The sequence below is a fragment of the Macaca nemestrina genome, chromosome 12, assembly GCF_043159975.1.
Source record: "Macaca nemestrina isolate mMacNem1 chromosome 12, mMacNem.hap1, whole genome shotgun sequence".
NCBI lineage: Eukaryota > Metazoa > Chordata > Mammalia > Primates > Cercopithecidae > Macaca > Macaca nemestrina.
The window spans coordinates 115,221,468-115,234,656 of NC_092136.1; the positions used below are offsets into that span (position 1 = coordinate 115,221,468).

Genomic DNA, 13,189 nt, shown 5'->3' on the forward strand with positions numbered 1-13,189 from the left:
GAGATCATGCCACTGCACTCCAGCCTGGGTGACACAGGAAGACACTGCCTCAAAAAAAAAAAAAAGAAAGAAAGAAAGAAAGAGAAGAAAAAAAAAAAAGAAAAAAGAATGGACAATGAACAAAGAAAACAGGGATTCTAAGAAGAAAATGGGAGGTTCCATTTAAGTATCTATAACATAAAATAGTTCATAAAAAATAGATCAGTGGTTCTCATCCTTTGGTGAGTATCAGAATCACCTGTGGAACTTGTTAAAAATGCAGATGCCAAGCTTTACCTCCCAGAAACCACATTACTGTGTGTATGATGTATCCCAATTTCAGAATCTCCAGTGTTGGTGTCAGGATTTTTCACATGCATGAATGAAAACGCAAATGCATGATTTTAAGTGAAAGCTATGTAGTCTTGAATTTGAATTGGAAGAGTCAAAATGGAGTCCTTATACATTTTATCTTTAAGACAATAACAATACATTTCCTAGTTCTGTATGCTAAAAAGATCTAAAAATGTGACCTACCCAGTAGGAATAAGCATACCCCAGGGACCAGAGTACAGTTTCTAAATAACACTTCCCACTAAAAGAAATGAGCTTCTAGGAGAAATAGCTGATTCCAGGTCTGAGGCAAGAACAAAACAAAATAAAAAACTTTCTAAGATCAGCCTCGAATATCTTATCACAATCAGAAAAGGATATTAGCAAAGGTTCTGGGGTCAAAATTAAAAGAGTCTTCCACTGGCCAAAAGCAGGATAATTTGAATATCAATAAGAATAATAATTGAATGGATTGAAGCATAAGTATGTTTAATCCTATATATTCAAAATAATACTAAAGCAAAAAAAAAACTTTCATAATTATCTTTGAAGGGTGCTGAGAACCAACTAACTATTGTGAAAATCAGTAAATAAAGATAAAGAATCAGTCATCTGTCTTGCCATTCTCTATATACTTCACCTTAAGTTAAATGATAAGGGGAAGTTTCTCCTTATGAAGGAATGGCAGAATAAGATCCTCACCATTTTGCGGCCCTCACTGAAAGAATAAATCTACACAATGATCTTCAAATGGTTACTGACACCACATGCATACAAAAAGGTACAGACATTATGTACCTACCTATGAAGTATTCTTGCCCTTTATACTCTCCCATCCCCCCAAAAAAGGAAAGTAAGCTTGAATCTGATAGACTTATTTGACTAACAAGAAATCAAAAAATTTTTAAAAAGCATGTTAAACAACATCAGGAAGACATAGTAAGCAAAATCAGACTGTGGGCAATTATGGGACAAGCAGTCCAGTTTCTGAAACTTCAAGGCAGAAAAAAGGGTGAAGAAGCTATAGGTTAAAAAAAACTTGGCATGCTAATCAAGTAGTTATAACTCATGGACTTTATTTGACTCTTGACTCAACAAATAAAAATTTTTTTTTCAAAGTAATAATAATACAAGGCAATTACAGAATTTTAATACTGACTGGATATTGTTGGTATGAAAGTATTTAGGTAAGAAAATATTGTGGTTATCTTTTTTAAAAAGAATCCCTGTCTTTTAGAGATATATACCAAAATCTTTATGGAAAGATAATACAATGTCTATAATTTCCTTTAAAATGATGCATGGTAGGGACAGTAGGTGAGATTGCAGGTGAAATAACATTGGTCATGAGTTAATAATTGTTGAAGTTGAGTGATAAGAACATGATATTCAATACACTATGCCCTCTGCTTTTGTATGTTTGACATTTTCAACAATAAGAAGTTTTTAAAATGTCAAAAGCAAAAGCAAACAAAAAATGCAAAACTATGGCATTAAAGTTCAAATCTTGGTTATCACTGGGGAGGAAGGAAGAGTAGTAATTTTGAGAAGCCATGAGGAAGACTTCCGGGGTGTGCTGCTGGCAAAGTTCTTGACCTCAGTAATGGTTACTCGGGTGTTCATTTTGTGACAATTTACTGAGCTGTACATTTACACTATGTGTACCTCCCTGGTGTTATACTTCAACTAAAAAATAGTTAAGAGTAGACTACTATTCAGCAATATGAACAAAAAGATGCATTTGATAGGATGACAGTATTTAATACTTTTTAATGTATAATACTTACATAGTGTTTAAGAAATGTATGGACATTAACCAAACGGAATAAAACAATGTGTTGTTAAAGTTGTAGTCTCTAATTATATTGGAACCAATCCTCAAACACAGACCCATGACAGAATCAAGATATATTACACGTAGGGAGTATGTTAATAATAATAATAATAATAATAATAGCAAATACTTATGAAGTACCTATCATATGCCACTTGAGTTAAAAGGTGGTTATAATTTCTCTTAACAAGTCTCTTGAATAAGCTGTAAATACTCAACTTTGGCTTACAATATTAAATTCATATTTGCTGGTATGCTGTCCAGCATATATTTATTGGTATACTGAATAGCACAAACATGAAATAACAATTCTTTCTATTTAATTATTAAAGGTGGTTGTTATAATTATTAAATAATAAATAAATTGTAAGTTTGCTATACTTTATCTTTCCAGATAGCAAACTTATAATTTATTTTGAAAAAACAAAAACAAAAGTGAGTTGAGAAGCCATGTTGCTTGGTGGTTACTAATAATATCTCTGGTGTCAGTCAGGATGTGAATCCTGGTTCATCTACAAGCTATGAGACAGTAAGCAAGTACTTAATCTTTTTGTGCTTCAGGTTTCAAATTTGTAAATGGGAAAATAGTGCTATAAGCGCTGGCTACCAAGAGAATTAAATGAGATGGAACTCTTAGCTTAATGCCTGGCAAAAAATATCTGCACATTAATGTTAATTACTATATATTTATTATTTTTATAATATAAAAGGATAGTCACCTGCAATATCTCCCTTGGTAGCATTTCAAGATATTCCTCTAAAAGAAGTATGATGAGAAAATTTTTTAAAATTAGAGGATGTTTCTATATAGTTTCTACAACAAATGAAAATTTCAAATACAGGGAGAAAACAAATAAAAATAGAGAGAGGTACGGCATAGCACAAACAGAGGGCTAAGAATTTAGAAAGCCAAGATACAAAAAAAGCTAAAATCAAAACATAATTGCTAATTGGTTTCAAGTTGAAAAAATAAAACTGCTTCTAAAGACTTGAAAGTTTACATATCAAAGCAGGTTTAGAAGAAATTATTCAATAGTCATAAAGCACTGGTTGACAGAATCATGTCATGTGGTACAAAAACCCATGGGAAACCTACCTGAACCAGAGATCCATGAAAAGTACATTAAGCTCTTCTCTGAAGCAGGTACCACTTACCTGAGTACAAAGAAATAGTGCCAGACACCGGGGATTCTGTCGAGTAATTCCACAGGACACTGGTGGCCTTGGTCTCTCTCTGAGTCTCCATAGCTTCTCAGAGCCCACAGGACTTTTAAGGTACTTAAATATGTGGTATATTTTGACAACAGCATGTTTTATAAGTCATTTGTCATCAGCAAACTTTAGACAAGGTTAATGAAAGTTCTGTCACTTTAATGTCTAGCCGGCTTTAAATTACAAATGTCATGCGCCATGACTAAAGAAAGGGCACCGCAATAATACCATAAACCATCATCTCCAGGGACATACAGGTAATTGCATAGCTCATTAAAAAACTGTTTTAATTATTAATTGACCGTGTCAGAGTTGTCCTTTGAAGTCAATTTTAATTTTTTTTTTCCTTGCAAGCATTATGATTTCAAGCTGACCTACAGAACTTTGTGTATCACCTAAAACATTGGCAAGGGTGGTTGAGAAGAAAGCTCTCCAATACTTGAAATTATTCTCAAGTCACTTGCAAATAATTTGCTTACTGGGAGGAAGGAAACAGCGGAACACTTCTGAGAGGTCTGGTGTGTTCCAATCACCTCAGAGAGAGAAACCACAGGGCCAAAAATAAATGAATAAATAAAAATGCCCAGGAGTTAGACAAGTACACATCTTTTTTGTTAAATTTTCTTTCATGATGACGCAAAACAAGGACTAAAAATGTTTGCAAGAAACCACAAGGTGATCTGATCAGAGCTTAGCTAAAATTACAAATCTGACCATGAATAAAATTCCCTGCTTAATAAATAATTCTAGAAATAAGCTGATAATAATCGCCAAAGCTCGGTAGCCATTGAAAATGGGCAACAGTAATAACTCATACACCTCGATCTATCTTTAAGTTCCATTATTCAAGAAAGAAACTAGTATTCCCACTTTATTTTTTTTCTGAATAAATCTAGAAAACACTTTATAGATAAGAATATGTCCGCTCTTGCAAAAGATGCCAGTGGCAAGCTTCAGTGTGGAACAGACAAGTATCCATAGTGTCAGAAGACAGAGTTGCCACTGATTTATTAGCAAATTGAACCTTTGCTTTAAGAGAAAAGAATTTCTCAAAATCTGTATCTGATAAATTAACCCAGTCCTTCACGAACACCATTTCGAAAAGACACTGCCAACCTTAAGTTTGAATGATTCATTGTACTGTAAATATTTGAGGTGATTATGTCTGGCAGCAAGTGTCTGAAACAAGAACCCTCTTGCAACACAACCTAAAAATCAACGGACAATGTATGAGACAGTTAGGGTGCAGTAATGAAGCTGACCTCAGACTATTTCCATCAATACAAACACTGACAGCAAGTTTGTTCACCAAGTTTTCAGGGCCAACAACTTACAATTCAAACCTGGGATCAATTTATGGACTCTGCTGTTGTTAATGACCACGCAGGGAGAGTAATACCAGAAAACTGACAGCATCCTCAGGATGAACAGATCATCTCCCAGAATGTGAAAATGAGATAAGTCAATTCCACCGCCTTGTCTGCACCTTGAGAATTAAACAGCAACTACCAACTGATATCAGAAATTACTCTCATTGGAGGTTGAACACCTGATTCTCCTTTGCCACATCAAGCAGAGACTGACAGATAAAAGAATGACAGGAAAATTCATTCCGTCCACATTTCCTGCACTATGGAAAACCGCACGGATACAGAGCAAACCATCAAAGAAGTGTAAGTAAATAAGTACATAAATAAATAAATAAATAAGAAAACTAAAATACAGTAAGAAAGGAAACTTTCTTTCAGAATAAGGGTCAGCAAACTAAGGCCTGTGATCAAAATCCAGTTCACCATGTGCTTTTGTAAAGACTGGAAGCTAGGAATAGTATTTGCCAATGGTTGAAAAAATTCTTAAGAATATATCACAACACCCGAAAAATACATAAAATTCAAATTTTAGTGTCCATAAATAAAGTTTTATTGGAACACAGCCATGCTCATTCGTTTACATATTGTCTACAGCAGCTTTCACACTACAACAGCAGAACTGAGTAGTTGTGAAAGAGACCGTATGGCCCACAAAACCTAACATATTTACTACCTTGCCCTTTACAGAAAAACTTTGCCAATCTCTGCTATAGTAGAATGAGACCTAAATTCCTAACCTTTGATGTCACGTTAAGTGAGCTAGCCCCGTCTTCACCCCTTCAAGCAATCCTGATATTTAATAATTTAAAGAGTTTCCCATAATAGGAGATTTCACAATAAATGATAAATGTCTATAGCTAGAGGATGTAGCATGAGTGCTTACAAACTGATTATAAAGTTTTGTCTCTGGTATACACATATAAGTGCAATGCAATGTATAATATTCTAATTAAATTGAAGAATGGCTGCACCAGCCATGTTTCTATTAGCCAGGTCTTATTTAATTTAGCAGCAGTAATGAATGCTGAATCAGGTTAGGGCTGTTAAGATTATCTGGCTTTGCCAATCTACTAAAGTTAGGATAATAAAACTGAAGATATGTAATAGTGAAGACATTTAAAAAGAAAACTCATTTATCTTCAATTAAAATATCCACAATACTGACCATAAACTTATTACTCTTCCCCATAGAAAGGTTGGGTTGAGGAAAACAGCACATTAAAAAGAAATCCAGTCCAGCATGGGGACAATGGAGTTACATTTTAGAAGACCAAATATAGTCTGATTTTCTTGTGATACCAATATTTTACACATTTGTGTAAAAAAGCAACGGGGAAAATAAAGAAGCTCAAAATATTCACTAGCTGACAAAGCACTGCACTAGATTTTTCAACTTCAATAAAGCTAAGCCCCTTACACTGAACAGCCAAGGGGTGGTGACCGTGTTTCTTGATACGAGCAAAACCCTGTGTTATGAAGACATGTTAAATTGTTTACTTGTTTGAGTCATTGGGAGGAACTACGTGGTCATGCTTCTGGTCAACTTCGTTTTTTGATAGTAAAAATGAAATTATGACTTATTTCATTCTGCAGATTTTATGAGTTTATTGACATAAACACAGAAAAACAAAAACTCCCTACAGAAACTGTGTCAATCACCTAGGTACATTATAAAATACAGTATCTTTAATAATATTTGTTTTAGCTACCAATTAATTTTATGAGGTAATAGTAAAACTGCAGCCTCTTCCTCCCCCTTCAGTATAGACTATATAATAAAAATCAACAGATATAGGTCAGATCAATGGAGTGAAATAAACTATTTGAAGTCAGTTCTGAAAACGTACTAGTTCCGGTCCTCAAAAGACATTGTATTCCTAGGGTTTACAGCCCCTTCGCATTTAAAACCAGAGCGTCCAGATGTTACACTCAGAAAGGAAGAAATACAGTTCCTCTATTTCCTTATTTTCATAATTTCAAAGATGTAAAGTGAATTTGGAATATAAGTCAAACAGGAAACCAAGAAAAATATAATCGGGGAAAGAAAAGAAGTATAAAATGGTCAGTTGGCAGCCAAAGAGAAGTTACACAAAACTGTACTTACACTAGCTCTGATTTTGAACTCAAGCAATTCTCAGCCCTCACATGCCAGTCCTGATTATTCTCTTAAAAGTGCTACTGTGTGCTATCTTCAAAATATTAAACCATCCATCAGTGTAAGTGATCCCATTAAACAATCTCTGGGTACGCTATCCAGCTGAATGAAAATGAAACCCTAATGATTATCTGAGATGGAAACCAAGTGATTTAAGGGGAAATAGAAAATGTTTTCTGAATTTATCAAAAGGCAAACAATATTTTTACAACTTTTTCTATTCTCTACCACCAAAATAAATAAATTGATTAAGCAAACATTAGGCCCCTTTTCAACTTTTAAATACTAGGATATTAGTATTAAAAGACTATGGTTGTCGATGCCCTCTTTCATTTTTTAGTAATAGTTAAAAGAGGAGACAGTGAGAACACCATAAGTAGAGGTAATCAAGCAACAGTTAGATGATCATATGTGTATGCTGCAAATGAAACTCAGGCACTCATTTTGGATGAGAATCAAATCATCTCCAGGTTTTATCTCTGATGATTTAGGCTACATAAAGTGAAAAACAACTGCAGAGAGAGAAGCTACCTCTAACTTAAATAAGAAGCTTAATATTTGTCTAAACTCTTAATTAGCGATACTTTTTAAAAATCCAAAACAAACATATTCCTCTCAGTAGTGCGAAGAGGCTCCCTTTCATACAAACCTTAAAAAGAAGGTGATAACAGGCCAGGCAAGGTGGCTCACGCCTGAATCCCACTTTGGGATTCCGAGGCGGGTGGATCACAAGGTCAGGAGTTTGAGACCAACTTGGCCAAGATGGTGAAACCCCATCTCTACTAAAAATACAAAAAAATTAGCTGGGCATGGTGGCGGCCACCTGTAATCCCAGCTCGGGAGGCTGAGGCAGGGGAATCCCTTGAACCTTGGGGGTGGAGGTTGCAGTGAGCTGAGATCGTGCCACTGCACTCTAGCCTGGGCGACAGAGTGAGACTCCATCTCAAAAAAAAAAAAAAAAAAAAAGAAGGTGGTAACGACAACTTTCAAGACCATGCAAAATGCAATTCCAGAAGAAAATGACAAACTGTAAATACCATTCAGTGTCAACTCTATTCTAACCACAGAGGAGTAACAACAGGAAAGCAGACAGTAATGCATAATGTTAACCCACTAATTACTGGGAGTCCACAACATATAGCAAAAACAGTACAAGCTTTGAAATCAGATAAACCTAGACTCATAGCTCAGCTCTAATTTTTACTACACTATTTGACCTTGGGAAAGTCATTTAGCCTTTCTGAGCCTCGCTTTCCTTGTGTATAAAATGGAGACATCTTCTCATTTCGTTGTTATAGGGATTAAAAGAGAAACCACAGGTACACTATTGAAAGCAATATTTGACACACTAAATACATTAATCTTATTCCCTCCCCTCCACAATTAAACAAATAGTGACTAAATGTGAGAATGTGCAAGGCTACGCTAGGGCACCGTTCCTCAAGTGTGATGCATGAGATGACTTTAAGTGGTACACAAATAAAAATTTATAAGTTCTAATAATAGGATTTTTTTTCTTTTCTTTTTTCTTTTTTTTTTTTTGAGACAGAAGTCTCGCTGTGTCACCTATGTTTGAGTGCAGTAGCCCGATCAAGTGATCCACTCGCCTCAGCCTCCCAGAGTGCTACGATTACAGGCGGTCGCGTGTGGCAATAATTAGGATTTTAATGTAAATATTAATATGTATTAAAAGAAGATACAGCCCAACAGACCTGTAATTTCATGGCTAATACTGATTTGGATGAGGTTGGGTAAAAAGGTAAACCAATTTAAAGAGAAATATTATGTAAATAATAATACTGTTAATATAAAGATACGGGGGGAAGTCATACAAGAAAAAAAACAATACATTCTAGGAATATAAAATGCACGAGAGGTTTCCTGTCCTCAAAAAGCTTACAGCTTAAGGGCTGTGCAGATCAAGAATGAGCAAACAAATGAAATACCCCAAGTAAGAGTTCAGAAACATATATGTTATATTCAAGAAGAACAGTGCTAAAAGTCCTGCTCTTCTTGGCTCTTTTAACATGTATCACATATAAAAGCTCTTTAAAAATAAATGAGTTTACCAATTGTCATGCTGAGTTGTAACATAAGCTGATTTGCAAGTCCTTGTATAGTGGCATGTTAGGGATTTGTATGTTAAATCTTCTCTTTGAATTATCCAGGAAATCATTATTTTCTCACCTTTATTTCCTTTATAGGAAACTAAGAAAACAAAGGTTTCTGCTGGTTTAATAGCCAAATCACTCAAGACACTTGAAGCAAAACAAGGAACAATCTACTTAAAACTGTAAGATCCAGGAACGCTAAATAGTTTTAGACTTCAGCAAGCATCATCCTTAGAGATGGTACATGTGACAAGAATAAGCTTAATTTGCATTTGAAAATAGAGTAAAACAAACCAAGTCTCCCTTTAAAGGGAAATGGTAGCAAAATAGAGAAGAAAAAGAAAAGGACTTTACATGTATTCCCAAGGAAAATCACAGACTCTTTAAAAGCTCTCACAATAGGCTGGCCCTTTTAAAAACTCTGTCATATCTTAAAACAAAAGTCTTATTATCATCTCCTAATTTATGCAATGTATTAACTTTTGCTTCTTTAATCTATTTTAAAGTTGTCTTCCTGCATGATTCCTCTATAACATTTTAACAGTATACCTGCATCGTGTCAAAATTTATCTGTACCTAGTATTAGTTTAGATAAATAAACATGTAGATAGCTACAGGCAACTGAAGCTATGTTGAAAGGGATCCAATGCTATCCATGCCCAGGGAGCATACAGCTCTATTTCAGAAATGTACAAAAGGAGAATATTCAATGCGAAAGGAAATATATAAAACAGAATAAGTGAAAAGGTAACCAGCAGTTACATTCTCTGAAGTACAGTAAGATATGCTTCTATAGTTTGGACCATACAAGGTGAGAGCATGTTAATGACTAATTAGGCTCCTGTATTAGCTAATAGACAAGAAGAATAAAGCTTCAAGACCATATCACGAAAATCACTCTGTCATACTGACATTCATTCCAAGTGTCGCTACAGCATCGATTTTCTTAGAAGCTTTATGATTCAGCTGCCTTTGAACCACAGAGTGATGCCCACCTGCCATCAGCGGCTAAGTACAGCTGTAGAACAGACAGACGTGGCCGACTTTAAAAATTACCTTTTTCCCCCATGACTTGCTTAGAAAATATACACAGTGCAAAAAGTTTATAAAAATTGGGTTGGAATTTTAGAGTCTCTAACAGAGTTTCTTAGGAATTTTTGAAATATAGATTTTATTAAAATCCCCTGTTTTCTTTAAAAAGCAATATTAACCCAAACAGCTGATCCTTATTCTGGTTCTTTTGCACCTGAATTTTTAAGTTAATCACCCTTAATTACCTTTCATAGCAAGAGCCAATAGCAAAGGACTGAAAGAAACAGGTTGGAAGCTCAGTAGATCCCAAGGTTTCCCTAAGAGCTCCTGGAAAAAAAAAAAATTGCAACTAATCTTCATCTGTGTAGAGAAACACAAATCCCAGGGTCACTGCCACTAAATCGGCAGACCAATGTGATGAGCACTGCCATCAATATGGCTATTCTACCTTGACTTTTGAATGTCAAAAATAATATGGACAGAATTGACTAAGCAGTCTCCGAGGTACTGCCTTTAAAATTTTTAACTTTATGGCCATTAAATATTGAACAGATAATTGGATTTATCCCCTTCAGTGCTTTATGGATGTACAAAGTACCTACCTTCTCCTGTTTTATTCAAATTAATGGTGCTCTTTTAAAGTGTCTGCCCTGAGTGCACACTATAGCCGACTCATTAAAAGGATGCTTCATCCTCTGCTTACCAACTCTTTTCTCCATTTGCAGTGAGAGGGCAAAAACCACACTCAAACCCACATTGACAGTCAAGGGCAAATCCATTGAGAGTCACCCTTAAACCTAGACTTTTCCCTCCCAAAACTCAAGTACACAGTGTGATTTGGCAGTCGATTGGCTGTTATCACAGAAAACCACAACACAGAATCCATTTATTCTTTTTTTTAATTAAAACATTTACAAATGCTTCTTTGCAACTGGGTAGCTTACTGCTACATTTTAAAATCAAGTCTGAAGAACATAGGGATGCCAGTACCTCTCTAGAGGATTAGCCAAATGAAACCCTGGATTGTGTATTGGACAGGGAAAAAATATATACTCATGGAAAGGCTGTGCAATTCACACTTGTGATAAGGAATTTCTATCAAGTATGACTAACACCTAAAAACGTACAGTCTGAAAATAACTCTGGTGGAGGTGTTAGTGGAAAGGGGTTAATGGAAATAATGTTTTCATTTTAAACAATATAAATCCACAACTGGCATTCCATTGGCCCGTGACCTCCCCTTACCCAATCCTTGTTCAAGTCATTTGCTAGTGTAATTGAAACCTTCTTTGAGAGTCTTTAGATTCCATTTCATGTTTTGGAGACAATGCAGCTAAAAGACATTTACCATCCATCTTTCTTAACGTTCCTAATCTAAATAGAAGACTCAAATCTAAGACTGTGCTTTTGATGGATCACTCGCCTCCCTATACAGTAGAGCTTAAAGAGATCCTATTATTGCTTTCAGAACCCTTACAGAAAACATACATTCATACTCATTTTAGTTTTTTACCACCTAGCCACCTAGCTGAACATCATATATTTATTTTTAAAATGTGCTTTCAAAACAAACAAAAAAAAAAACAGATTTTCAATTAAAAATTTCAAAAGAACAAGTTAGAAACAACTGACCCATTAAATGCAGATGGGAAAAAAGGCTTAACAACATAACATGTTAACAATTACAAAATTGTGGAAATAGGATTTGCTGCTCCTGAGTAAAATGCTAAAGATATTCCAAAGCTTTTCCTATGTGTGAGTACTTCTAATACAGGTCTCCATCTGTTCACTTCTCTCAGAGTTGAAACAGGCAATAAAACAATGCCTCCAGCCAGCCAGCCAGCAAATGCCTTTACTGTGACTCTACTAAGGGACATGCATCTGAGAATCATCTCAATTATTCTATTATATATTTGAAAATATGATTTTTACTTTATGTTTGCCTTGGAATGTATACAAAGTCTATCTAATAAGAAGTGGACCAATTCGTAATTGTTTATAGCAAGAAAATGTAAAGGATTAAAGAAAACAAAAAAAGAGCCCACCTCAGGTACATATTAAACTGGAGCTAACTTAATCAAGATTTTGCAATCTGCCAGAAAATCCCTCCCAAATATAAGTAGATAAAGCCTTAATTTCACCACTCAAATTGACTGCCCAGACCAGCTAATTGACTGCACAAAGGCAGTCTCCCTTCATCTCCATTTCTAAGTTCCTTGACTTCACAAAAGTCACAACTGACCAGTATCAAAAATACAAGCAAAGCTTGCTGACAGCTCCCTAGACTCTACCTTTCTAGTATCTTTGGTGTTCAAGCTACTTTATTTCTTCCCTGCACTGGGATTTCCTATACAAGAACAGGATAAAACTGAACACATTCAGATATTAAGATTACATGAGTTACCTCCAACAAAATTACCTGCTGGAATGAAAGGAGCAATTTTGAAGTTTGTTGCCAGCCTTAATTCTACAAATCAAGATCTGTCCTGGAACACCATTTCACCTTAACCTGTCTGGCAGTTCATTAAGTCACTCAGGATTAACTGTTGTGAGTCCACCATTCCACAAACTCCAGTTGTAATTTTGAACAAGAAAAGGACATGAGACTATTGCATGGGCAAATATTAAAAAAGAAAGCCTATATATCTGACCACAACCCTAAGTGGGAGGAACACTTATATCCTATGCAGAGCTGGTATATATGTCAGTCTTTATATTAAATGTATTTTTAAATCTTATTGTTTAAAAAAAAGACAAGTCTTAGTCTATTTTCTGTTGTTTATAACAGAATACCAGAAACGGGGTAATTTATAAAGAAAAGAAATTAATTTCTTATGGTTATTGAGGCTGAAAAGTACAGGGTCAAGGAGCCACATCTGGTGAGAGCCTTCTTGTTTGAAGGAACTCTCTGCAGAGTCTCAGGCTGGCACAGGGCATCACATGGTGAAGGGGCTGAGTCTGCTAGCTCAGATCTCTCTTCCGCTTCTCATAAAGCCACCAGTCTGGCCGGGCGAGGTGGCTCACGCCTGTAATCCCAGCACTTTCAGGAGGCTGAAGGGGGTGGATCACGAGGTCAGGAGATCGAGACCATCCTGGCTAACACGGTGAAACCCCGTCTCTACTAAAAATACAAAAAATTATCCGGGCGTGGTGGCAGGCGCCT

The 13,189-nt window shown here is 35.5% G+C and overlaps 1 protein-coding gene and 1 long non-coding RNA gene across 18 annotated transcripts in view; one reads left to right on the forward strand and one right to left on the reverse strand.

Annotated features, from left to right (window-relative positions):
• Positions 1-13,189, reverse strand: part of LOC105476461 (cell adhesion molecule 1) — a 338,295-nt gene that overhangs the window by 204,645 nt on the left and 120,461 nt on the right. The window lies entirely within an intron of this gene.
• LOC105476459 (uncharacterized) overlaps positions 1-13,189 on the forward strand; it is a 34,061-nt gene that overhangs the window by 9,544 nt on the left and 11,328 nt on the right. The window contains exon 4 of one of the 5 annotated variants that reach the window (XR_011611084.1): positions 9,088-9,176. The exons of 1 other annotated variant lie outside the window; for it this stretch is intronic. This is a non-coding gene — a long non-coding RNA (uncharacterized lncRNA). Of the gene's footprint in view, positions 1-3,527; positions 3,623-3,712; positions 3,957-9,087; positions 9,213-13,189 lie in introns of those variants that run through there. 3 more of the 5 variants (XR_984104.3, XR_984102.3, XR_003016785.2) reach the window with 3 other exon arrangements.